Source organism: Salarias fasciatus, chromosome 4, assembly GCF_902148845.1.
Source record: "Salarias fasciatus chromosome 4, fSalaFa1.1, whole genome shotgun sequence".
Taxonomy (NCBI): Eukaryota; Metazoa; Chordata; class Actinopteri; order Blenniiformes; family Blenniidae; genus Salarias; species Salarias fasciatus.
Window position 1 is genome coordinate 15,066,942 of NC_043748.1, and position 25,352 is coordinate 15,092,293.

Genomic DNA, 25,352 nt, shown 5'->3' on the forward strand with positions numbered 1-25,352 from the left:
TCACTAATTAAACTTTAATCTCCAATAGCGCACAAATTACCTGCCACGCAACTGAGCGCTGAATTACGGGGATACATGAAGAGAGGTGGCGGAAAGCAGAGAGAGAGGGATGGACAGATGAAGGAGAGGAGAGTTGGAGTGAAGGTCACACCACCGGTAGGGGACGAAGCTCTCTCTCTCCGTTCACATATGCTCTTTATACGTGTTTACAGCCACACCTGTGCACATGCTGGCTATATATATGTGTGTGTGTGTGTGTTTGTGTGTGTGTGTGTGTGTGTGTGTGTGTGTGTGTCTGCGAGACACTGGAGTTGTAGATGGAGGAGTCAGACCAGTCCTCTCTCTTTGAGCCAGTTGATGTTTCACCTCACACCTGAATGTTAACACACACACACACACACACACACACACAAACACACACACACACACACACACACACTCATAAATGCAAAATTGTGGTCGCCAAGTCCTAGCATCCTTCTCTGCCTGGCCTCCTTCCCATCTCTCTCTCACACAGACAGTCTCTGCTATGACACACAAAAACACACACTCTCACCGCCATTTTGTGCCACACAGCAGAGGGCATCCAGCAGTGTGTGTGTGTGTGTGTGTCACTTGGTTAATCACAAAGAACTAACGATAATTACCACCATTTTCTGATCTGCCTCTTTTCCAAGTATGACTCTCAGGTTATGTGTGTGTGTGTTTGTGTGTGTAGATTTATGCATATGGCGTCACAGAACCGCTGGCAAGCATCTGTCGTGAAATCATAAAACCCTCCCATCATTTCACAGCTACTGCAGTTTGAATATTCTCACCTACAGTAGAGGTAAAGCCTGTTTGGACACAAGTTGAGGTCACCGAGGACTGAGAAATGAAGACATGACTCACTAATACCTTTAAAGCTTGTAAAACCCATGTGCAGCCTGAAGCTCTGTCTAATTTGACTAATTTCCTGTGTCATTGCATGGTAGATTTCTGCATTTTGGGATGTAGGGTGTTGTATATGTGTATAATCTGCAGCAACTTCAAAAAGTTGAATGTAGTGCTTTATACTTTTAGTCTGTTTTGTTAAAACTTTGCAGTAGAACTTTGAGCAGGAGTGTCAAAGACAGTTTAGTTCAGGGGCCACATGCAGCCCAGTTTCATCTCGAGTGGCCCAGACTGGTAAAGTAGTGTCATAATAACCATTAAATTTGTTGTTGTAGCACAGAACAGGTTATACGTCACGAAAATCTCTATATCTTCGCAAAAGCAAACAATTACCCCTGAAAATGACTACAATCTCAACATGAGCCAATTTTAATGATACCCTCTGCTGCAAATTAAGTCGAAATGTCAAAAAAGCTCCTCCTATAGCTGTTACATTATGCATGTTTTCGCAAACTCACCCTGACAACATGACTTTGAGCAAAGAGGTAGGTATCTTTCATGCTGATATCTCAGCTCAGATCTCACTGTTGTGCTGTATCAATGTTTTCTTTGAAATCTTAAAAATCTGCTTATTGGACTGGCGGGCTGCGTTGGAGCCACTGAAGTGTCAGTTTTTGCCCCACGGGCCTTATGTTAGACACTCCTGACCAAGAGTGTTTAGTTGAAGCATCTCATGTCTAAATAATCAAAGCACTGATTGCAGAAAGAGAAAAACATACGACAATTGAAGGTTAATCTTTGATCTGCCTTTAATGGATGTTTTTAATTACATGGATTATTTAAACACTGATTGTCAGTTTGTCATTTAGAAAGAGAAGAACTATCCTGTTGTATGGTACAACAGCTTAGTATTTAAGAATCTAGGAAGGTGCTTTAAACTGTAACTAGATATGAAATATAGTTTAGTGCACACAAGTCTGTGAAATAGCAGGTCTGAGAGCTCCACTGTGGTTCAAGCCTAAACTTTGCTTTTAATGCACATACAGGTGGTGAGTGGTAAATGACATAGACCAAATTAGCCATCATGGAGGTCCCATTTCGTAGATTAACTGCTGCCACCGGTGCTGCAACATCCCAGGATGAAATTATTGAGTAAATACCGCAGTGCTAATGCAGGACCAGGGAACTGAGCATACGCCGTGTGGTGAACACTTTTATCTTAACTACCCTGCGTTACCAGAGAGTGCACGTATTTTTAGGCCGACTGGCGCCAATGGGAATTAAAGCCTCCAGACTCCGAGCGTGTTCCTGCCACACTCATCTCTGCCGTGAAGTCACACGAGCGGCTTCATCCGGTGCGGTCTGTGTCAGGTCTGCCCGTGCCGCACTGAAGGGTGTCTTCATAGTGCGTATTACCCACAGTAGGTGGTGGGGTTCGCAGTGGGGAACATCAGGGGACAATCAAGGATATGCCCGTCATGCAAGGTTGGTGGTGTGGGTTTTTAGTGCACGTGTAGGTGTGTCTGTCTGATCTCTTGGCGTGTGTGTGCGTGTGTGTGTGTGTACTGCCTGCCAGGCGTGACCAGACAGAGTCAGGTGTTCTGGGAGGGGCATTGGCACAACAACGCGCCCATATGCTTGTGACTGAGTGGCAGGCACAGGGAGGGCACAGCGAGGGATGCGCACTCCGCCTGCGGTGCATGACTTCATCCCTCCTGCAGGATGAAGGGGCACCGGGACTAAACGAAGCTGACTGGCTTAGAGGGTGTGAAAGGATGCTGCTCTGTGGAAAGAGTATGAATAAATGAGACACGGCCGGAGAATAAATGAGACCCGAGGTACAAAAACTGGGAGCACAACAGAATGAAAGAGCATGGCCTCCTCATATGCCAGACAGGATGTGTTTTTTTTTCTTCTTTATTCCTTAATGTATAGTTCTGCCCAGTTTGGTTTAACGCAGTTGAATGCCTTCTTGTGACCTACATGGAAACAGCGACAGCGCGATTAGTCCTGTCAGCTTTGCACTGTATCTTGTGCTGGGGAGCATGTCTGACTATGGGACAGCAGATTTAAATGTTTATAATTATCCATTAAATGCATGTATTTGGCTAAGTAGCAGAAGTCTTTAGCATTAAGCTTATAAGACGCCGGCATGAGTGTCATGGCAGTTGCATGGACGAGCTCAGTTCTGCAACAGTGTCACAGCAGATGCAGTGGCAACCCTGTAAACTGCTGCTTTGGCACACACATGCACACACACATACCTAGATAAAGCGACACACTCAGCTGCATGCACATATTCTTAAATCTTTAGGGAAGCTGCATTTGGATCACGATACGTGCGTGCTGTTTACCATTAAGGTTATGGAGAGGCCTCTGTATAAACACACATTCAACTTTCCCACACACATACACCCACGTTGCCAGTGAAGCATGAAAACCAAATGATGCCATTGCCTCTTTCCAAGTCCCAGGGCAGAAGGCTCCCACAAAAGAAAAACTGCACAGCAGGGACACACACACACACACACACACACACACACACACACACACACACACTCGCGCACAGTGGAGGATGGTGGCACGGTTTCACCGCTGATGACTATAGGTACTCGGTAGGTTTGGATGTGGTTCGACATTGAGGCACAGTATGCATCCCGAACACACCAAGCTTCCAGCTATGTGCCATTTAGGCTAGCTCTGTTTCAGCTCCACCCATCACCTAGCAACCACCCTACAGCCAATTAGTGCCATGCCTACCCTGTATCCCTGGCAACGCACTGCTGGCCTCCTAATGTATATCCACGTAAGCAGCCTGACAACCAGTGCGGCAGTTTAACCTCAATAAATCATTACCAAATGTTAATTTTGAGACATTAGCACACTGATGATAAACAAAACACTGAGGAGATTGGCTCCAGTTTCCACTGTGTGCAACAGGGTTAAATTTTCACAGGAAATGTGCTGGACTGCTTTACTCCTCCCCAAAAAAAAAACGACTCCTCATCTTCCAGCAAAAAGAAGGAACTGAGGCATTCAGAGTTTTTCGCAATGGCAGATGGTTGAAAGAGAGATGGGCTGATGGAAAAATCCCTTCCAAGATGTTTATCCTTCTCAGAAAAATGAAAGAGAAAACAAATACATATGGAGGGAGGAGGAGGAGGAGGAGGAAGGAGGAGGGAAGAAAAGTGGCCACATCTACTGTGTCTGCAGCAGGTTTGGGAGGGGTGCTGCCTTCCCCAGCATCTCATTTATGATTTTTAAGAAGAAATCTTGAGAATTGATAGAATAAGTCGATTGAGAGAATAAGTTAAAGTGCAAAACCATAGGCGTAACAGGTGCAAAAGTTGCAGGCTATATATATCAGTGATGATCATGTTTATTATGTAAGTTTCTTGAGATTTGGCAGCACTGCTTTAGCTAAAAATACATTGATTTGATGTGTTTTGTCTGGTCTGCTGGTGAAGCAGCTTTAATCACTGTACGGGGGAGACAGGCGGACCTGGAAAATCACACCCGGCGTACTTCTAGTGATGACAATTAGAATTCGCTGACAATCACAGACGCAAAAACAGTGCGTCGGTGTTACATCATCTGTGTTTAATGTATGCTCCTCTTTTGTATTGAAATGCAAACGGAAGCCAGAAATCTCAGTGACTGATTGGGACCTGGAAGAGGTGATCACTTCCTCTTTTCACCCCTTCCCTCCTCTCTTTTGCCCCTTCCTTTGATCGCGTGCCAATTTCTTCTCCCTCTCCACTGCCTGTCCCTACCTGTCTCATTTGCATAAGATGCCTTATTTGCATACATATGAGCTAAAGAGAAAGGGGATTTGTGTGTGAGAAAAAAAGAGGAGGAGAGGCAAGATATGCAGGCAGGCGGCTGCTGATGAAAAGAAATGAAAAAGAGCCCTTTCACGAGGAAACTGCAACCACAACCTCTCTCTCCTCCTCTCTCTCTCCCTATTTTTTCCTTTTTTTTTCGGCCCTCTCTTTCAATTCTATTCGCGCCCTTTAGGTCACACCTTGGAGAGCACCTGCAAAGGCCCCATTAACGTGAAATATCAGGCAGAGAGACAGAGTCAAGGCGGAATGAGAGAGCAGATAACTGGTAAAAGATCGCATGCAACATGGGCCAAGTGAGAACAGAGAAAACAGAAGGAAAGAAAAAACAAAAACAAAAACAAAGAGATGGTGAGGAAACTGATAGATAAATATAGCAAAAGAGTTTGTACACATCGTCCATCCATCCCCTGCAGCAGCCCGGCGCGGTGTTACCGCGGTGTTGTTGCTGTGGTGGCGATGGATGGTCGCCTCAGCAAAGCAAAACGGATTGGCTGTGAAGTGAAGCCCCCCCGCCCCCTATGAACGCCCTACAGGGCCAGCTTTTTCCCTCTAGGAAGGACAGGACGTGACAGGCCCCTCCCCTGGAACCGTACACACACACACACACACACACACACACACACACACACACACACACACACACACACACACACACACACACATACACGCTCATTAAGTATGTGCAGAAACACTAAGGATACAGCAAAACATTCTTATGCATCCCCATGTCTTGAAGATTCTTATCTCCACTCGGAGGTCTACAGAAATTACCGCACGCAAGCACATGCACGCACAAAATCAGATAAACACGACTTCACTAGGATTTACACGTATTGCTCAGAACTCGACCATCCGAAGTGGACTAACAAACACAGACGTGTAGCAGCCCCCACAATATTAACAACCTCCATCTCCATCACCCCCCACCCCCATCTCCACATCAGGCCAAGCCAGATGCATCCCGTACAATCTGTCCCTGATTGCACACAAATACTCCAGCCCCCTTGCACACACATACACACACACACACAGACGCACACACACACACACGAGCGCAAACAGGCATATTTATCCTCCCCAAGCCTGCTAATTGCATGCGTCTAATAACCTGGTGAAGATAGAAAACAGAGCGGCGCGCTCTCTTGTCTCTCGTCTCTCTGTGGACAGAGTCCAGACGTGAGGCAACTGCAGAAGCCGGGGATATGAGAAAGCAGCAGGAGATAGGAGGGGAGAACAGACACATGTGAGTGTGTGTTCCTGTGTGTATTTGTCCTCTGGTCTTTGTTTGATCTTTCCACTCAGGCCCGAAATGCTGCAGCGCACCAGGAATGATAACTTTCCTGCTACACATATTGACATATGATCAGAATGAACAGGATGTGCGTTTCCCCGAACTACACATACTCGCTCAGCTTCTTTTGCGAACAACAGTCTTTGTACGTATTTGTTTGTATCCACGTGCACATGTGTGTGATCATTCATGTGTGAGTCATCTCAAGTGTATCATCAGGACCCGGTGGAGAGGACAGAGTTTGGGAGAGGGGAGGGGCTTTGAAAGAGGGAGAGAGTGATGAAAGGTGGCAGGGGGTAAGGAGTGGAGATGAAAGCGTAAGAGGCAGGGGGTGGGAGGGCCGAGGGTAAAAGGGCAAAGGAGGGCTATGAAGAGGCAGAAGGGGAAGGGAGAAACAAAGGGGAGAGGATGTGCCGAATTGGGTTGAGGAAGAGAGGGAAGGACAGATGTGCTGACTGCTGATTGGATGGAAAACAAGAGGAAAAGTGAGCGAGAGAGGAGGGAGAAGAGCGAGGCAGAGAGAGAGAGAGAGAGAGAGAGAGAGAGAGAGAGAGAGAGAGAGAGAGCGCCTGTCACCTCTAGTCAGCGGCTATTAGCGGCAGCAGCAGCTCTGAGACACCATCCCTCATTCTGCTCTGCCAGCGCTGGCACAATTAGACACACACATGCGCACACCTTCATGCACACGCTCGTCCATCCATCTTTTTCTTTTGTGTGTGTGTGTGTGTGTGTGTGTGTGTGTGTGTTTGTGTGTGCGTGTGTGTGTCTGAGACTAATTGAGTGCGTGCGTGCATCAGGCTGTGTCTGAGCTCAATGTTTTTCCTCTCTGTCTGCTGTGTGTGTGTGTGTGTGTGTGTGTGTGTGTGTGTGTGTGTGTGTGTGTGTGTGTGTGTGTGTGTGTGTGTGTGTGTGTGTGTGTGTGTATTAAAGAGACTTAGGCAAAGAGCGAATGTCCTTGTGTTTGATCTGCTTGTGCGTGCGTGTGTGTGTGTGTGCGCGCGTCAGTGTGTGTGTGTCTCTGCCACCGAGGGCCCGGCGCCCAGGCCTGAGACTGAGTGATAGAGCCCATGCCAACTTGAGCTGCATGCCACAGTCTCCGCGCCTGCACCCGTGTCCTGCCACTGCCAGCGTCTCCGTCTCTGCTCTCTCTGTATCAGTGTGTTGGCCTCCCCCCTGAGCTGCCTCCTCCTCCTCCTCCTCCTCCTCCTCCTCCTCCTCCTCCTCCTCCTCCTCCTCCTCCCTCTTCCCTCTTCCTTCTCATCCGTTTTCAGTTTTTATCTCTCTGCTCACGCTCTTTCCCTCTTTTCTTCTTGTTTTGGCTAAATTGCTCCGTCTTTAGCTCGGCCTCCCCAGCGTGCCGTCTTTTTTCCCTTTTCCTTCTCATTTAATGCCTGTGACCACTCCGCCCAGTCCTCTCATCCTCTCATCTTTTTAATAGTTGAAGCTCTACCTGCCCTCCTCCTTTAGTCTCTCTCATCCTTGTTGTCTCCTGTGGTCCATTTGTCTTGTTGAAATCACATTTCATTACAATCTGTCTTGTTTTTCCATTGCTTTATTTGCGCACCTCTTTTCTCCCTCCACCTCAGAATAAACCCCTTCCGCTCTGTTGTTCACTTTCATATCCTCCTTTCATCTCCTCTCCTCCCCCTTTTTTTTCCTTCCTCATCAATTATTCATTTCCACATGCCACCACTAGTGGCAGCTGTTTCCCACTTCCCTGTCCATTCATAACCCCTTTTCCATGCTGTGTCTTCACGCTTGCTCTTCTCTCTCTCTTTTTTTTTTTTTTTTTACTTCGTTCCATCTCTGAGACATCTCTATTCAGGGCTCTTCTTCCCACTCATCAGAGTCCTCATTATCCTCTCTTTTTCCACCCTTCCTTCCTTTCCCCCCTCGTTCCCTCCCCTCTTACCTCACCTCCCCCTCTGTCCTCCATCACCTGCTTCTCAGCGGCATATCTCCTCATTTCCATACAGCCCTGCAGCCTGCAGACCTGCCTGGCTCATATCTGCACCAGCCGAGAGGCGCGCACATACGTGCAGGTCTGAAAGCATGCACACACACACACACACACACACACACACACACACACACACACACACACACACACACACACACACACACCTGCACTTGTCAGTCCAGAAACACACAGATCAGAGAAGATAAGCATATGAAGAATTCACACGCTTGCTTTCTCACACACTCACACATGTGACGCAAACACACATTCATCCGGGCTATAATGAGATTTTGTCCTCCTTGTATTCTTTCCTCCATCTTCTGAGCAACATCTTTTTGTTTTCAATCATTTGTATGTGCAATAAAAAAAAAACCCTTTTAGATGGCAAATTAAAGGCTGCTAAGTCCTTAAAACCATTTCCCGCTTTCATTTATCCACTCTTTCCAGTTTTGGCGCTGCGTGTATTTCAGCTTCGCTTCGCGCACACAGAGAGCTATTAATTGAGTGAACGAGGCCTATTCTCTCCCAGCCTCCCCTGCACAGCCAATGAGACAGAGCCGAGGGCTCTGCCGCTGAAGTGCAGAGGCTGATAAAAATTAGAGCTCGCCGGATAGATTTAAGCTGCTGACCGCTGCCTCTTTTAGGCCAGTTATCCAGGGGAGAGCTCGTGAAGCTTAGCCGGAGGTGGAGGTGTCTGCCTTGTTAGGGTGTGTGTGCGCGTCTTATCTATAAAATGCTCTGTGTCAGTGCTTTTGATCATTTCAGCCACAGTTGTGTGGCTACGTTGTACTGTGCATAAGCAGTGTTATACCAGACGTGTGGCAGGAACAGGAATCCGGGAAGTGAAACCCTGCTTATTAGGCCACCACTGACTCTTTGTGTGAATCATGGAGAGTGAGACTAAGACACAACAAGGGAGCGAGAGCGAGAGAGACAGTAAGAGGAAGACGGAGATGGATCGAGCGGTGAACTAGGGCGGCTCAGGATCAGGCGGTTTGCAGGATGGCTGTCTGCTGTCCTGAGGGAACAAGGCTAGCTTGTTATTTTAAGGAGGGTGACTCTGGTGTTCACCTCGCATTGAATAAATAGGGACACACTCAGACCTACACAAGTTTTCTCTGTGCAAATGAAGCCAACAGCACACGGAGCATAAGCTAATGCAGTGCCTCAGAGGTCCATCTGTCTGCGGTAATGGGCAGGCTCCACACCACCATGTGTGTTCAGCCCATCGTACCAACCTAAAGGTAACATGGCTAGTCCGCAGCAGCCCCATGAGAACCTCACACCACGCATGTGTCTCTTTCTTTTGTGCATATGTGCAAATAAGTTGAAGAAAACTAAAATTTCACAAGCATGGTTATGTCTTCAGCATTCTTATGGAGATATCTGGATGCGTTGTTTGAGTAATGCCCCTGTAGCCTTGTGAGTTCGTGTCTCTGACTTTTGACATACTACAGTGCTTGCAGTCTATAGGGCCGGGGCAGCTCTCCGCGAGCACTGTAGCACGCCTCCGCTTGCACTCGTCACATCAGATCTCATCAGATCACCAATCATCTCACCACGTCACATTTTCCCTCTCTGACTCTCATATTCCCCTCACACATCTCCTTCCTGTTGTCTAGCCGCTGCCATCTATTTTTGCTTCTTAATCCAGACCTTCTCCACGTATCTTAATTTCCTCCCGTTCTTTTGTTCCTTCATGTCCCATCCTCTACGTTGCAACTCGTTCTTTCTCTCTTTGTTCGGTCCAACCCTTTTATCATCCACTTTCTTCTTTTCTTGTCCATCACACAGTGCTCGCTGCCTTTCGTTTGAGCTTGCCTCCTCTCTCTTCTCTCTCTTTGCCTCCTCTTATCTGCTGCTGGTGCTCTGCTCACACCAGGCCAATTAGCCTGCATCAGTCCACTCGGCTTGGCTCAATAATACCGAGCAGGTAAACTGGGCTTCTATTAAGCGGGCGTGTGTTTGTGTGCGGTGCGCTCATACAGGTTTGTTTACAAAGGGGGACGTGGAAGGGTCAGTTTATGAGTCCTGGTGCGTCTGCACGTGTGCATCCAGTCGCGTCCGCAGACACACGCTGACAAACACAAGCGCACACCAGCGTGCACACGTACACATCTGCCCAGCGAGAGGGCCCCGCCGTGCACGTTCCCTCAGCCTCCAGATAAACAAGTGTGCTCACATCTCCCAAGAAGTAACCATGGCAACCGTCTCTCCCTTTCACTTTCTCTCTCCATCCTGCTCACCCTCTCGCTCGCTCGCTCGCTCGCTCGCTCTCCCTCTCTCTCTCTCTGACTGAGCCGCCTGGTTGGCTGGCTGTCCGGGAGGCAAGACAATAGCAGGTTTCAAGGCCAATGTCACTTTTCCCCCCCAACCCTACCCTGCCTCACCACATCACCCCCTTTCCCTCCCTCCCTCCCTCCCCTGCTCCCCCGTCCTCGTTTCCCAAACAAGGCAAGCAGGAAAAAAATTGCTTCCTGTATTGATAAACATGACGTCACAGGTGGGGCGTCAGCCGTGCGGAGCCGAGTAAGGGAAACCTAAAAAACAACCATGTATTCAGCAAGTTTTTTTTTTTTTTTTTTTTTTTTTTTCCTTTTTGCAATCCTCCTCCATCCCACCAACGCCTCCCTCGCCTTGTCTTTTTGTATAATGTGGCCAATTGCCTTCTTCCCTTTGTAGGACGCGAGAGGAAAAGGGGATTTCATGCAGGCTAACTAAGCCCCTAATCCTCTGTTTCATGCCGTTCTTCCTCTATCTCTCTCTGTTTATTTATATATTTCTGTCTCTCCCTATTTTTGCTTCACCAAAAAACTCTTTCCTTTTTAGTACAATGCGGTGAAAAGAGGTAGAAAGAGCACTGAAATATTGGCAAAAAAAATAACATCCCGCCTCTCCCCAAAAAAAAAAAGTCCATAAAATGGTAAATAGAAATATCTCAAGAACTATTTGATTAGGTTTTTTTTTTCAATTACTGATATTATTATTCTCAAGAGTAGCAAAGTTGATCTATGAAGAAGTTGAATCCAGGTCTAAAGAGAGAAAACTGCCATTTGATGCAAGCCGTCATACAGGTACATACGTGTAGAGATTTAATGTTATCAAGTATTTAACTTGGCTTTTAATCCAGTCATAGAATATGTGCCTTATTTTGATCAGCATCAGTTTTTTTTGTTTGTTTTTTTTTTAATTTCAACTTTCTGGTATGCTCGTAGGATTCAGGAGGTGACAGTTAGTCTCGCCATGTGCCTCAAAAGATTTTCTTCATCGGTAGTCTTGTCTACAATTAATTCTCTTCACATACAAGGAGACAATCATCTTTTGCGAATATGAAATATTGATTATCAGAGCTTTAAATACAATCGTCTCCATGTCTAGACCAACTCCACATACTTACATTAACGGTGAAGGGAACGGCTTTTCTGAAAGATGTGAGGGAGACCTTTGCTGCAGTGCTCCCTCACTGTCTGTCTGTCTCACGTGTCTCTCTCTCGCCAACTCTGAGTGACTGCTGGAGCCTCAGACATTCATTCTGTCCTCAACATGTACATGAAGGCGAGGGAGAAAGGAAGAGAGGGAGAGAGCTGTCAGCCACTCCGGCTAACCATCTAATAGGTTGCCATACTGAACTGACATTTGAAGGCTACGGGAGCATTAGTCTTGAAATGAAAAAGAGGGATGAGAGAGAGAGCAAGAAAGAGAGAGGCAGAGAGGGGGGAGCGATTGGCTATGCAGCAAGAGTGCCGTGGAGTCGGCAGCCCTTATCAATGCATCTGTCTATCCATCCGCACCACACGGCCTCATCTCCTCTATGATCTCCACCCACCCCGATCCTCCGCCTCTTCGCGCCATCCCTTATATTACCATCTCTCTTCCTCTCTCTCTCTCTCTCTTTCCCTCTCTCTATCTAGCCGTGGGAGAAGAGAGGGGAAGGACATAGATGAAAGGAAGAAGAAGAAATACAGTCGGGGGCGAGCCAGGGAGGGCTGAGTGAACACATAAGACAGAGAAGGAAGGCGAGAGGAACAGACCAAAGGGATAAGAGTCAAGGACAGCGAGCGGGAGAACATCTTAGATGTTTAATTTACAGTCCTGGCTGCTGTAGACAGATGTATGAGATTGGGGGAAGACAGATAAACAGATGGCAAGATGGACACTGGAGCATCCTGATATGTGGAGCGACATACATGGAGGCAGCCACACAGACGGGCAGATCGACGAGAAGTGGGCAGGCTGTCTAACATCTCTTTCCCTCTGACAGCAGCGATTGAACCACTTTTTTTTTTACCAAGTGGAGTGACACCAAAGACTTGAACCTCTCACAGTCCTTTTACCCTCAATTTATCTTTTGTCATTTGTCAGTCCCTTTTTTCCCTCTGTCTTTTTCACAGTTCCCATTTCAATCTATTGTGAAACCATCTCAGGTAATTTATTTTAAATTGCAGCGCCTCTGTGAGTCGAAGTAAACTGCTCTGCTGCGTCGGTCTGCCCCGATGAATGACTTATCGAGCTGAATGAAAAACAACCACAGTCATCAGATACAGTCGCATATAATCTGCTCTGGCACTAAAATCACTCAGGTGACACTGGGGGTGGCTGCAATGTGATGTTTAATGTCACCGGCATCCCAAGTTCGCCTGTTAACTTCGTAATATTCTATATGAATTATCGCAAGGACCCATTTTAGAGCAGCGCTACAATTAATCTGAGAGCTAATAACTTTAGTTACTATTGCAACCTCAGCAGCAGTTCTTGCACTGCACCAGAAACCACTTCAAACGAATATTAATGCATCGCATGAAGCCATGTGAGATTGTTCCTGCTGCTCACTGGTTCCATGTTTCATCAGCAGGCAACAAGAGCAGGAGATGATGCTGTAAACACACAGCCTGATCAAAACTGAACTAAATTTTGAGAAGTTCGAGTCAAGCTACATTGAGGATACAAATTTGTGTTTTTGACCTTGTGCATTTGCTCTTCAGAAGGAAAGCGCGAGTACTTCAGAACTTATCATGGTCAGACTTCATCCTTCTCTGACTTTAAACTGCATCCAAAGAGGTTTTCAAACTCTACGGGCCACGGCCCAGCTGCAGCTCGTGGTTCATTTATCGTCGGCCTGCAGAAAATTCTTGAGAGCTAATTCAAAATGGGCCACACATGAAACTTGCACTTGGCTTTACTGTACTTCTGAGACTTGACACTGGGTAAGTATGAAACAAGTTAGCTTTGTAGGGGGAAAAAAAAAAAGGCTAATCATAGACCCCGTTTCCACCCCGCTTTAAAATGTATCTCGGGTGATCCGAGCACATGTGGCGAGGCCGGATGCAATAGCGTTTCCACTTGTCTCACGCGTACCAGGCTCGCTGCTTCAGATCGGAACTCAGTCACCTCTTAACGTCACGCCGCTCACCACTCCGGCACACGGCAGAGCGCTGAGCGATTGATGACGTTTGGCGCTCTGCCGGTCGTACATTTTTATGTGTGGTCTTCAAAAGTTGGACTCCCCTGGTAGAGATGCTTAAAATACAGCAAGCCTTCGCATTCTCGCCACTGGTGGTTCATCGAGACGTGTCTCCACCTTGGCAGGAAGGGCAATAATGACAGCTGTAAAGACCACTATTCTCCATGTCATTTGCAGCAAAAACAACAGTGACCCATAGTGTGATTAAAACTAAAAGCACCATTTTTAAAAGCTCTTCTGTTAAACGTACATTTAAACGAGTATTTTCAACTACTTTGAGTTTCTGAAGTGAAAAAAATGTCAGCCTCCACAGAAATATTTGCCATTCCTGTTGACCTCATTTAATGTGGAAGCAGATTCCAAAACAATACACAGCAAACTTATTTGAACCTCACAGAGACTTTATAAGTATGCAGTTTTTATCACCTATGGAGTCATAAATCTTTACGTCAAAGATGCAAGTGATGCTTCAGGAGTGAAGGATATCCCGTCAAGAGGGGTCACGATAAAAAAAAAAAAAAAAAAAGGATTTTAGGGTGAATCCATGGATGGAACAGAAATCTCTTCAGGCATGTTAACAGCGGATCCCTGAGCCATTCATTCAAAAATTAATCTTCAAAATTTGATTTTAGGGAATATTTGAGAGGCCATCACGAGATCCAAACATGTAAGGATTAAAAAAAAAGGTTCACTTCATTGACAACAAATGCAAAAATCCCTCCACTTTCAAAATATAATAGATTTTATTTTCCTTGGTATGTGCCTCTTGTGTTTTAATTAATTGTGTGCCATTGTCTTCGGAAGTGCATGCAGACGCTCACAGTCACTCTAATTTCCCCTTTCTCCGCCGCCCTGGGCTGTAATTATTGGTCTCTCTCTCTCTTGCTCTCAGACACACACACACACACACACACACACACACACACACACACACACACACACACACACACACACACACACACACACACAATGTGTGTGAAACATTGGGTGGTCAAACAGACTGACAGATTGTATGGGCAGCGAACTCATGTGAGATTTCACTAATTACCTTTGTAATAAGTAGAGAGGTGGACTGTTTGTTTGTGAATTCATGTGTGTACCACCACCCACATGAATTCTGTTTCTGTAGATTTTTCATGTGTGTGCACATGCATCTCAAAGAGTTGTGAAAGTTGCATATGTGTGTGTGTGTGTGTGTGTGTGTGTGTGTGTGTGTGTGTGTGTGTGTGTGTGTGTGTATGCATCCAAACCAATGTGTGTGTGTGTGTGTGAGAGTGTGTGCGGGGAGGTGATAAGCACCTGAGCCCTGAGGCAGCCTTCAGATTTCCCCTCACGTCCTCTGTGAAATCAGCCCAATCACTGCACTGTCATCTGCCTGCCACCAGAGAGAGGCCTGCGCCGCATACTGACAAGCTCATTTGCCTAGCAGTTCATACGAACACACACACACACACACACGCACACATACGAGCGCACATGCACACACATGTGCACGCCCGTGTATATATTGCACAAGTGCTCATACACATACACACTCTAAAACATAATAATTATTCTTACTTAATTATATTTGTGCACTTTACTCATATCTTAGAAACCTGTTGATTCAACTCAATCAATATAAGTAAGGAACCAATTTAGCCTGAAAAAAGTTTACAACTAAATTCATGTGTGTAAGCTGGACTGGAAACTTTTTGTCACGGTGAATAAACACTGCATTCAGGACTGCACATGCGCAGCAAAGCCGAGCGGGAGTTCACTGCAGCTTGTCTCTGGTGTTGGAGGACGCTGAATTTCTCTACGTCTCAAGGTGAGTTATTCAAGTCCACTATACATCTCTTGTGCCATCCACGACATTATTATTGACATTATTTTGGCAGACCAATTTTTCATGTTAAAATAAATGAATTGACAGACTAGCTAACTAGCTAGCTAAAATCAGCCAAAGCTAAGCAGGTCTAGCTAATATTAACAAGCTGTGTCATGGCTATATTTTTTAGCCTTTTCTATTTACATCTATGATAAGACTAGGATTGGTTTCAGTTTGATATGAACGCTCAGTTCATGCATTACTTTGGTGTGTCTGTAACCAAACCGTCCCAAACAAAGCCTGCCGACGTGCATGTAGCCTCTCAGTCGGCCATGTGGGGGCAGCACTCGCACCAAGTGGAGTAGCGTCAAAAATAATGAAACAAAAGAAGAAGACTTAAACCGGAGTGTCCGTGTGTCGTGTGTGAGCACATCTACAGTAGGCAAATAACATTTAAGATGCATGCAGGGACATTAATGGGGAGGAGTAAGGTGAGCACCTCTCGAACCAACACCAGCACATGTAGCCAGCACCGAGTGACAGTCCGGTCGAATATCCCTTCAGCAGTGCGCCCACACCGGCTGTTCCGTACGCTAATACATTCACTCTTGAAAGTTTTGATATCTTTCTAACCAGTGGGGTAGTGTACGTGATATGCAGGCAGCCCATGTGCATGTAAACATGCATGTGCACTGTTTGTGAGCACCAGTATTTAAAAATCAGGAGTCAGCTTAATGAAAAGTTAACATCCTGCAGCAGTCCAGCTCTGTGCCACTGTTTATACTCACTCTTACGTCCTTTCTAAATTATAAATATAAATTAATCCTCAGGTATTCTGCATCACTTATTTGCCAAGAATTATACAATCTACTGGTGCAGCGATTCTCAACCTGTGGTCTGAGGCCCAAAAGTGCCATTTTTAGTGAATGTGTATAAAGCAGGAGTAGGGGGGTGGGAGGGGTGCTCAGAGTATACCCACTGGAATAAACCAGACTACGCCACAGTTTCCAACCCATGATAAAATCGAGCTCCAGTGTGGGGGACTGTTTCTGGCTTCACAGCGTCCACCAGTGACACTCCAAATGTTGCATGCTGCACCCCACTATGTGACAAGAAATGAACTTGAATGTGCAACTTGTAGAACCTCTCTAAATTAGAAAGTAATATAAATAAACATTGGTATTTCATATAAATGAGTTTTTTTTCCTTCCTTTTGAAAATCTCTCAACAGATCCTGGAAAATGGCATGATGAAAAGGTCTGTGAATCGCCTGATGAACTGCACCTTCTCATTAAGACGTAAAGAAATCATGGAAGAGCAGCCATCTGTAGAAAAGAGCTGGCCAGCGTTCCAACATCTTCTTTACAAACAACAGGTAAATATTTAAGTGACTCAGAAAAATACAAATATGCCTGCCCCATGTAGGTTTTTTAATGTTGGAGTTCTCTTTGCACTTGTCTTTAAAATGTTTGTGTTCTGTTTCATCCTCAAAGATTTTTGCTGAGTTCACCAGAGTAGAAAGATTTCTGTGAATCTTTGGATCGTCGCACACCCCGCTCCCTTGAAATCTTCAGGTCCAAAAAGGGGCTTGTTGGCAAGCAACTCTCAGAGATTCTTGCCCAGGTTGAGCAGAGGGTGAGTATTTTGCAATATCTTTTTTTTTTAAATTAGTTGAACACATGCTCACACACACCACCATAGGCCCTCATTTTAACTCACTCACTCATTCAGTCACTCACTCACTTGCTGACTGTCTCACTCACACTGGGCTCTCTACTGTACATCTGTACATTTGTACTTTTTGTATTCCTATGCCCCTTGTATTTTTTGCTGCTCTGTGTATATTCTTTATTGCTATTTTGATTTTATTTTCTGTTATACACACACACTAATGTAGGCCCTCTTTTTAATTTTGTAACCCATTAATCTACAGAGACACTCACGCACAGTCAAAGAAACATTCTGCTTTTTTAAAACTTTGTTACCTATTGGCAGATCACTGATGCCATTGCCATGAGGACAGCCGTGTTCCGATGCCTCCCAATTTTCCTCAAGGATGATGGAAGTGACTTCTACACTGTCTGTTTCGTAAGTATTGTAAAAGTTTATGCTTATACTATATGTGCAATTGGAAGCCAGGATTTCTGTGTAAATTTGTTCTTACTTTTCTGATTGGCCACAGGACTGTGATGCCGTGGAAGACTTCACTCAGGTTCCTGGGTATTTGTTTTGACATGCTGTAATTGTTGAATCCTGTAAAACAGTGTTTTTACCATAATATACAATGGCTTTTATTTGCTTTGGTAAAAAAAATAAAGTATCGTTCCTTGTGTACTAACTATCCTTTGTTGGGCTTACTTGATTTATTTAAGGCAATCGGTTTCCTAGATTCTACTAAGTAAATAGTACTGTTCATGTAAGTCAGAATAACTTGGTGTAGCTGAGTTGATTTTACTTGATATTTATAAGTTAAGATAACTTTCTTAATTCAAGTTACAATAATTTAATAGAATTAAGTACATACAACAAGGTTCTGAGTACACAGAACAAGTGAATATAAATTAAATGTAATCTAAGACTATTAGTTATATTTACTTAATTTTTTTGAGGCAATCGGTTTCCACAATTTTTTTAAGTAATGCCAACTTGTTAGAGTTTAGAGTGCAGTTCTAGCAGGCCTTCCACTTTCTCCCGAAATTGAGTTTAAACAAATCCAGTATGGGGGACATTTTCTGATTTGTTTCTTTGTGCAGGGGAGAGAAAAAGCTTCCTTTTCGATTCCGGGCCAAATTGAAATGTCCTTGTTCATGAGAAGGATGAAGCTCAACTACGGACTGAGTGCTTTAACCTGAACCCCATCATCAACATAGAACTCTTCAAATACGTAAACGGCTTTGTCTCGAAAAACATAAAAGCTGGACACACGTAGTGTTGCGTCCAGCTTTTAGGCTTTGCTAGAGTCGTGAAAACGTTTGTACTGATGTGATGCGTGCAAGGGTTTATATAGGCCACATATGTAGTGCAACCAATCGCTGTTTTGCTATATTTGAACAAAATGTGATGACAGGAGTGGTGATGCTGACTTGTGCTGTCAGTTAAATTCCCATGTTGAATATTTAATAAGTAATAACCAAGGCTGTGGGTGTTCGCCGGGTCTTTAAAGTATTATGCAGTGTCTTTTATGCACAGATCCTAACTTCAAGCACGCAGTATGAACGCAGGCAGAGACGCAGACACATAATGCGGCGAACACAGACACTCTCCCTGCCCTCTCACACCCATAAACACAAACACACGGCGCTTAGTGTGACATCCTCGTGACCCAAAAACGTCCCCAGAGCAACATACAGGGACAGACAGTGGCACAGAGGGAGAGGAGCGCATTAGTGACACACAGGACCAAATGAAAGGATGCGATGGGTGAGTGTCTGGCTGCGTTTGTTCGTGTCCCGCAGGACGTTCACCGGTGGGCATGTGGGAAACGGGAAAACATGGAGAAAATATTAATTCTGCATGTGTTTATGTACCGTGTGTGTCTCGGTGCGTGCGCGGTGGCAGAAGCCGCACTGTGCACCGCTCTGCTGTCAGCGCGATTAGAGGGCTGCACAAACGTGGAGGGAGAGGAGAGGTGGAGGGAGGAAACGGGGGAGAGAGAGAGGGGGACAGAAGGCAGAGGATGAAAGAGGGGGAGAGAGCGGGGGAGAAGTGTGTGTGTGTGTGTGTGTGTGTGTGTGTGTGGGGGGGGGGGCATTGAAGGCGAGGCAAAGGAATTGAGGGAGCGAGTCATCAAAGAAGACGAGGCTACACAGTGGACACACACACACACACACACACACACACACACACACACACACACACACACACACACACAAGGGTACAGTGAGGTCATTTTATCCTCATCAAAGTTTCAGTTTCACATGAGCACAACACTAATCAGCACACACACACACACACACACACACACACGCTTCACCTTGTCTCTCCTTCCTAACCCCAGCGGAGGCCGTCGTGTGTGCAGGACAGTGCGTGTCTATGCGTCTGTGTTTGATGAGCGGTTTCCATGACAACTCCAGCGCCCGCGTACCCCCATGGGCTCATTTACATATTCAAGTGCAAAAGCGTAGTTGAATTACAGCCGGAAATTGAATGGCTCAATCAATAGAGTGGTGGGAAGGGAGGGAGGAGCGGTGCGTAATGGACGGACGGCGGACGGATGGAGTCGAGGGTGGAGGTGAGAGGATGAGCTGACAGGAGAGGTGGATGCAGATGATGCAATGGGTGAACATTTTATGTATAGTGCTGTGTGAGTGTTCATGCCCCCCCCCTTTTTATAGACGACCCATTTTTATTGTCCTCGACTGGTTAAAAGCAGTGTGAGAGTGTGTGTTTGTGTGTGTGTGTGTGTGTGTGTGTGTGTGTGTGTGTGTGTGTGTGTGTGTGTGTGTGTGTGTGTGTGAGAGAGACACCAGAGACAGCTGTCATTTAGCTGTCGAAGCAGTCAGACTCACAGACATCGAACACTCCCCGTCGCTTCCGTCACACGCCCACCACGCACACACATGCCCGCCGTGCACACACATGCACTCCCATGCATCAAGCATGCGTAGTAAAAGACATGCACTCAAGCGCTCAACTGCAACTAACTTTAAGAAGAAATGATTGAGATGTGAAATGAAGAACGGCGGACTAAATGAAAAACACAAGAACTAAGCTTTTAACAAAGTTATCTAGACCACAACCAAACAGTAATGTTATCCAGGTTATATTTAGCTGCTATGATATAACAGGCTACAACAAGACAGTGCTATGAAACATCTTGAGTTTGCAGGTACTTCACTGAATGGATTAGTAATAAAACACTTGAATCTGGCGTTGCATGCTGCGATGTGATGCCTCTGAGACCACTGCAGGTTTTTATGACCATATCAATGAATTTTCTTATTCACTGATTTCATTCAATGGCTACAAACGGATATTTAATTTGATTCAAATAGCTTGAAAACGACTGACTGGAGTCATGTAAAACCAGTGCTTCCCAATCTGCGGTCAGGATCCCCTGGTGGGCAGCCTGGAGATCACACCTGCTCCGAGGTTATCAAAAATGTAAATAAAGAACTTTTGAGCCTCTTGTATTCTGTCCTCCTACTTTAAATCCAACATATATAAGTCGAAACAACTGCAGTTGTCTTTTTAAACACGCATGGGAGAAGAAAACAGTACTCATCCCTCTGCTTCATAAGTGACCTGGCCCAGCTCCCTTCTGCTGACCACACAGATCCACCGGCGGACACGATACCCATGGCCCAGTTTCTCAAAGGCAGCCAGCTCCCTCTGCTTCCCGTTCGAAGGCCAAAGACTATCTTAGCATCAGCAAGCCTCTTGGAGAGCGGATCAATCACGGTTTTATTATGATGAGTGAGTTAGGGTGGGTGTCGGAAAGTAAATGGCACTACATTATGCAGCGCAATAACTTTTCATCGCAGGAGGCAGCCGTGAGAGGCTAGCAGCACAACAAGATGTTTACATAAACATAAAGGGCAGGATGCTGACTGTGTGGATTTGGCGGCGTATGCGGGTGCGTTCGCATGTTGCGGCAGCAGGATTCGATGTGTAAAAAAAAAAAAAAACTGATGCGTGTCTGCTGGTGCGTGCACCACATGTATTTGATCGGGCCGAGGTGCTGTGATATTTGTCAATGAGCGCGGATGTTTACAGATGTGTCCGGACGTTCGATTTTGGTGCAGTGGCGTAACAGAACGCCGGACTGAAGATGAGACTATTATCAGCAGTTGCTGTGACAATGGAGCCCCAGTGGTCACAGGGACAGAGGGAGTGCGACAGGAGGTGGAGGAGGAGGAGGAGGAGAAGAGAGGGAGGAGTGAGAGCGAGCTGGGGGAGGGGGTAAGGTCCGTTGGAGGAATCAGTGATGGGGAAAATGGATGGAGGGGAAGCGGGGGGCACTAATGGCCCGAAGACACAGCTGGCTGCAGACACCCAAGGACAGAGAGACCAGAGGAGTGAGAGACAGAGAGAGAGAGAGCGAGAGAGAGAGAGACAGAGAGAGAGAGAGAGACTGAGGCAGTGGGGGGTGTAAAGATGATAAAAATAGAGGGAGCGAGAGCAAGAGAAGTGAGAGGCGTCTCGTCATCGGAAGAGACGGGAGAGGGAAGGTTATTTTCCTGTCATGCTTTTTGCGTCTGTTGGCCTGCTATGTTGAACGTACACACTCTGCACACGCTGCGCACGAGGACGCTGCTGCCATGCATATCAATGAATTAACCATGGAACAATGGCAGCTCCTCAAATTAATGAACATAAACGAGGGGACAAAGATAGAAGACTGGCGCTAAAAAAGCATGAAATTCTTTGATTGCCTTCACTTCCAAACATTCATGACAATAATTACCTTTTGAATAAAGAACTATCAGTTATTTTCGAGGTGATGTTTGTGTTAAGCAATTTGATGGTTTAATTCTTTTCCTCCCATAATACTTAGATGTTGTCGACGACTGAGCAGAGAAACCCCTTACCCAGTAAAACTGGCCCTACCTGAGTGTATTTCCTACAGTACCCACAATCCCCGGGTCCTCTCACCATTGCACCTCAGCTGTTAACCTTGACGATGACATTATGCACGCCGAATACATTAACAGGAAAAGGTGTGCATGTGCATCTACATGCGAGCATGTGGCTCCTTGAATGAGACAGGAATATGCAATCATGCGTCATACCCCAAAGTGAGATAGAGGGGTGGGGAAGGGGAAGAGAGATTAAAAAAAAAAAAAAGATAGAACCAGTAATGAAGTGTAATGGGGGTGAGGGGAGCATGCTGAAAAGGGAGACGATTGGTGTTAGACGAGCAGATGTGAGCTCAAGATGGGGAAAAAAAAAAAAAAAAAACGGAAGGCACGATGGGAGGAAGAGAGAGGAGAGGAGAAAGGGGGCAGGAGGGAGGAGGCGGTGTGGTATAGGATGCTGACAGAGCAGAGGGGAGAATGATGGAAAGACTGAAACCGAGAGCTGAGACACAGTGCGCGAGGGAAAGACGTCTGTGAACGGCAACCAGGGGAGGAGAGAGAAAATGAAATGAGTGGAGGAAGAGGGGCATTAGTCGAGAGCACAAAAGGTTAAAGAAAGGGGAGCTGGGGGGGGGGAGAGAGAGAGAGAGAGAGAGAGAGCGAGATGGGGAGCGGAAGAGGCAGAGGCAGAGGGGAACAGTGAAAGATGGAGGCTCTGAGGGAGAAGATAAAGGGAGTAAGATGGGGATAACTCAAAAGAGGAGGAGGAGGGGGGGAGGAGAGGGCTGCGAAGCACACTGCTGTATTGAAAGATGCAGCCCTTCGGTCGAAGAGTTGGAGGTAAAACAGGGATTGAGAGAAATGAAAGGGGGGAGGGAGAGTCGCGACATGCTGAGGGATGAGAAGGCGTCCCATTTCAATCAGCTGTGATGCACAACATCACGGCACATTGAAGAGGAGGAACGTTACACTTCTTCTGGTGACTTACTCACTTGACTGAGGATCAGAATGCACAGCTCAACTTTTCTCTTGTCTTAAAAAAGCTTCACTATTAGAGGAATGTCGATCACATGTTGCACGTTGTATTGTATAAAGTGTCCTTTTTGCCATCGCTGTTGACTTATAAGACCTGATCTTATACTGTTCTCCATTTACCCTCTTACTTTCTCTGTGATCGCAGATTGAAAGGGAAGGGACAGAAACCCAAAGCCACACCCTTTTGCACAGTGAGGCATATCATCTAATTTATATTTTAGACTTATCTGTGCAATCAGACGGCAACTCTGAAAGCGGCAGGCGTGAAGGTAAACATCAAGCCATATGCACCATCGAGATCTATGACACATTTTTGACAATGGTGCAAAAACATGGCACAACACTGCTGTTGTCAGTAAACGTTTTTCACTTGGAAGTAAAGACTGCCTTTAAAGGTTTATATCATCAGCAGATTCATACACACCACCGCAGTGTGATGCTTTATTGTTTTCATCACAACTGAGTGTACTGAGTTAGAAAATACATGAAATTTTTGTTTTTACCGTCGTCTCGACAAAAACAGCCAATTGTGCCAGTTTTGTCCTTGAAACATACATCTGATGCACTTACTTGGCGCCTCAGTTTGCATCCGCGTTTGGTACTTTTTTCACGTGTGAGTGAGTGTTTGTGGGCGTCAAACCACATGAATAAATATGGCCATGGAGATAGCCCACGGTTTGTTGACTACTCTGATGTTTAAATTTGTGCACCGGCTTCTCCCAGCAAAGCTCGTGACTCACTCTCTGATACAAGCTAGCGCGCTAAAAGCAACACTGGGTCAACGCAAACCCATTCTAATTTCATGCTGGGGGGGAAAAAACTGCTTAGGTAGCTGTGAATTGTTGCCAGCCTTCGCTAATTCCACCACCCGGATGACTGGGCCAGTTGTTTTTCTGGAAGATCGATGTGTGAGAGTGTGTGAGATGTGTCTTCATGCTAATAACGTTGACACAGATTTTGTTATTAGCCAGCTAGGCTAATGCATTCTAATGCATTCCTCTTTGCTCGTGTGTTTTCCAGCCAGGATGAGTGAGTAGCATCCTGTCTGACTCACCAAGATCTCATTACAGATCTCGCTGGCTGTACAAATCCCTGTCACTGGCCTTCCCCCCTTCATTCATCCATCCTTCAGTCTATCTCTCACTTGTCTCATCCATCTCTCTCTTTGCTCCTTGCCCCTTTTCTATCCCGGCCTCTTTAGTATGCATTGCTACGTTGCCCATGACTGCAGGTGAAAGTGAGCGGTCCTGCATGAGTTTCTGTGTGAATGTGTGTGGTTTTCTGCAGAGATTAGTGTGCATGCATGCGCTGGCAAAAGTGCGTATGCATGAAAATTCAGGCACTCGCATATATATATGTGTGTGTGTCTGTGTGTATGTCTCGCTCTCTCTTGCTCTCTCTCTCTCCCTTTCAAAGACATGGTTGACTGGACTGAAACTCGATCTTGATTTTGCTTCCATGCACATGCATACAGGCACAAACATAAGAGGCACCTCAAAAACATGCGTGCACACAAGCATGCATGCACTCACGCACGCACGCACGCACGCACACACATGCATGCATGCACATGCACAGAGTACTGAGTGCTATATGGCAGTGTTACAGATGACGTGTTTGCAGCCCAGCTGTGCTTTGTGTGTTTTTCTGTGTGAGTGTGTGTTTGTGCGTGTGTATGTGTGTGTGTGAGATTGATTACTGTTCTTTTCTTTCCCAGGTGCTTTAGCTATTCAGGGGCCTTCACTTTCCTTCCCTCTTTCTTTCTCTTTCCTTTCCTTTTTTATATAAATGCTCAACAGACATGGTTTTATCTCCGCAAAAAGGGGATGATAGGTATAATAAGGCAATATTATAGCTGAGAGTAAGCTGGCAGCTCCATGCTCGGCATTCATTATGTTTTGCTCAACGCGGCGGAAACACACGCTAACAAGTGAGATAATTGATGATATCAAATTATAATTTAATTTAAAATTTTGGCGCAGGCTCACTCCTTATCCGAGCCTCAGGTGAACGTGGTATGTGTGGAAAAACAGGACGTGTGCATGTGTCCTGGGTGCCATGGCTACAGCTCGGCCGGTCAATAGACATCTGAGGGAGGGGTCATTAGCATCTCCCTCATGTTTTCTATGCATGAGAACATCAGCAATTAGCCAGATCTGAACCATGTCCCTGTTCGTCCGGTTGGGGTGGCTGAACAACACACCTTTGGATGTGACTGCTATGTAGATCAGATGGGAACGTGAAGTCTGCCTCTGACGTCCGAGCCGTGATTGTTTTGTTCATTTAGCTTTTATCAATTTCATAATTTTGTTTATTTTGTCCAGCACACCATGTGAGTTGTGTACTGCTGGGCTTGATTTCAGCATTTTTTTTTTTTTAGTTATGTGCCAAAGCTTGACTGTTAGTTGTTAGCATGTGACGCTGAGTGTGTGTGTGTGTGTGTGTGTGTGTGTGTGTGTGTGTGTATGTGTGTGTCTACAGTGATGGGCCAGCTTTGACAAAAACATTCTGATAAAAAAAAAAAATAAGATCTCCTCTGCCCCCGCACTACACCCACCT

The 25,352-nt window shown here is 45.8% G+C and overlaps 1 protein-coding gene and 1 long non-coding RNA gene across 2 annotated transcripts in view; one reads left to right on the forward strand and one right to left on the reverse strand.

The window, feature by feature from the left end:
• Window positions 1-25,352, reverse strand: part of rai1 (retinoic acid induced 1) — a 55,407-nt gene that overhangs the window by 22,629 nt on the left and 7,426 nt on the right. The window lies entirely within an intron of this gene.
• LOC115386436 (uncharacterized) lies at window positions 6,533-24,069 on the forward strand. Its single transcript, XR_003931302.1, has 3 exons — window positions 6,533-6,989; window positions 8,903-8,905; window positions 24,050-24,069. It is a non-coding gene; the product is annotated as an uncharacterized LOC115386436 (long non-coding RNA).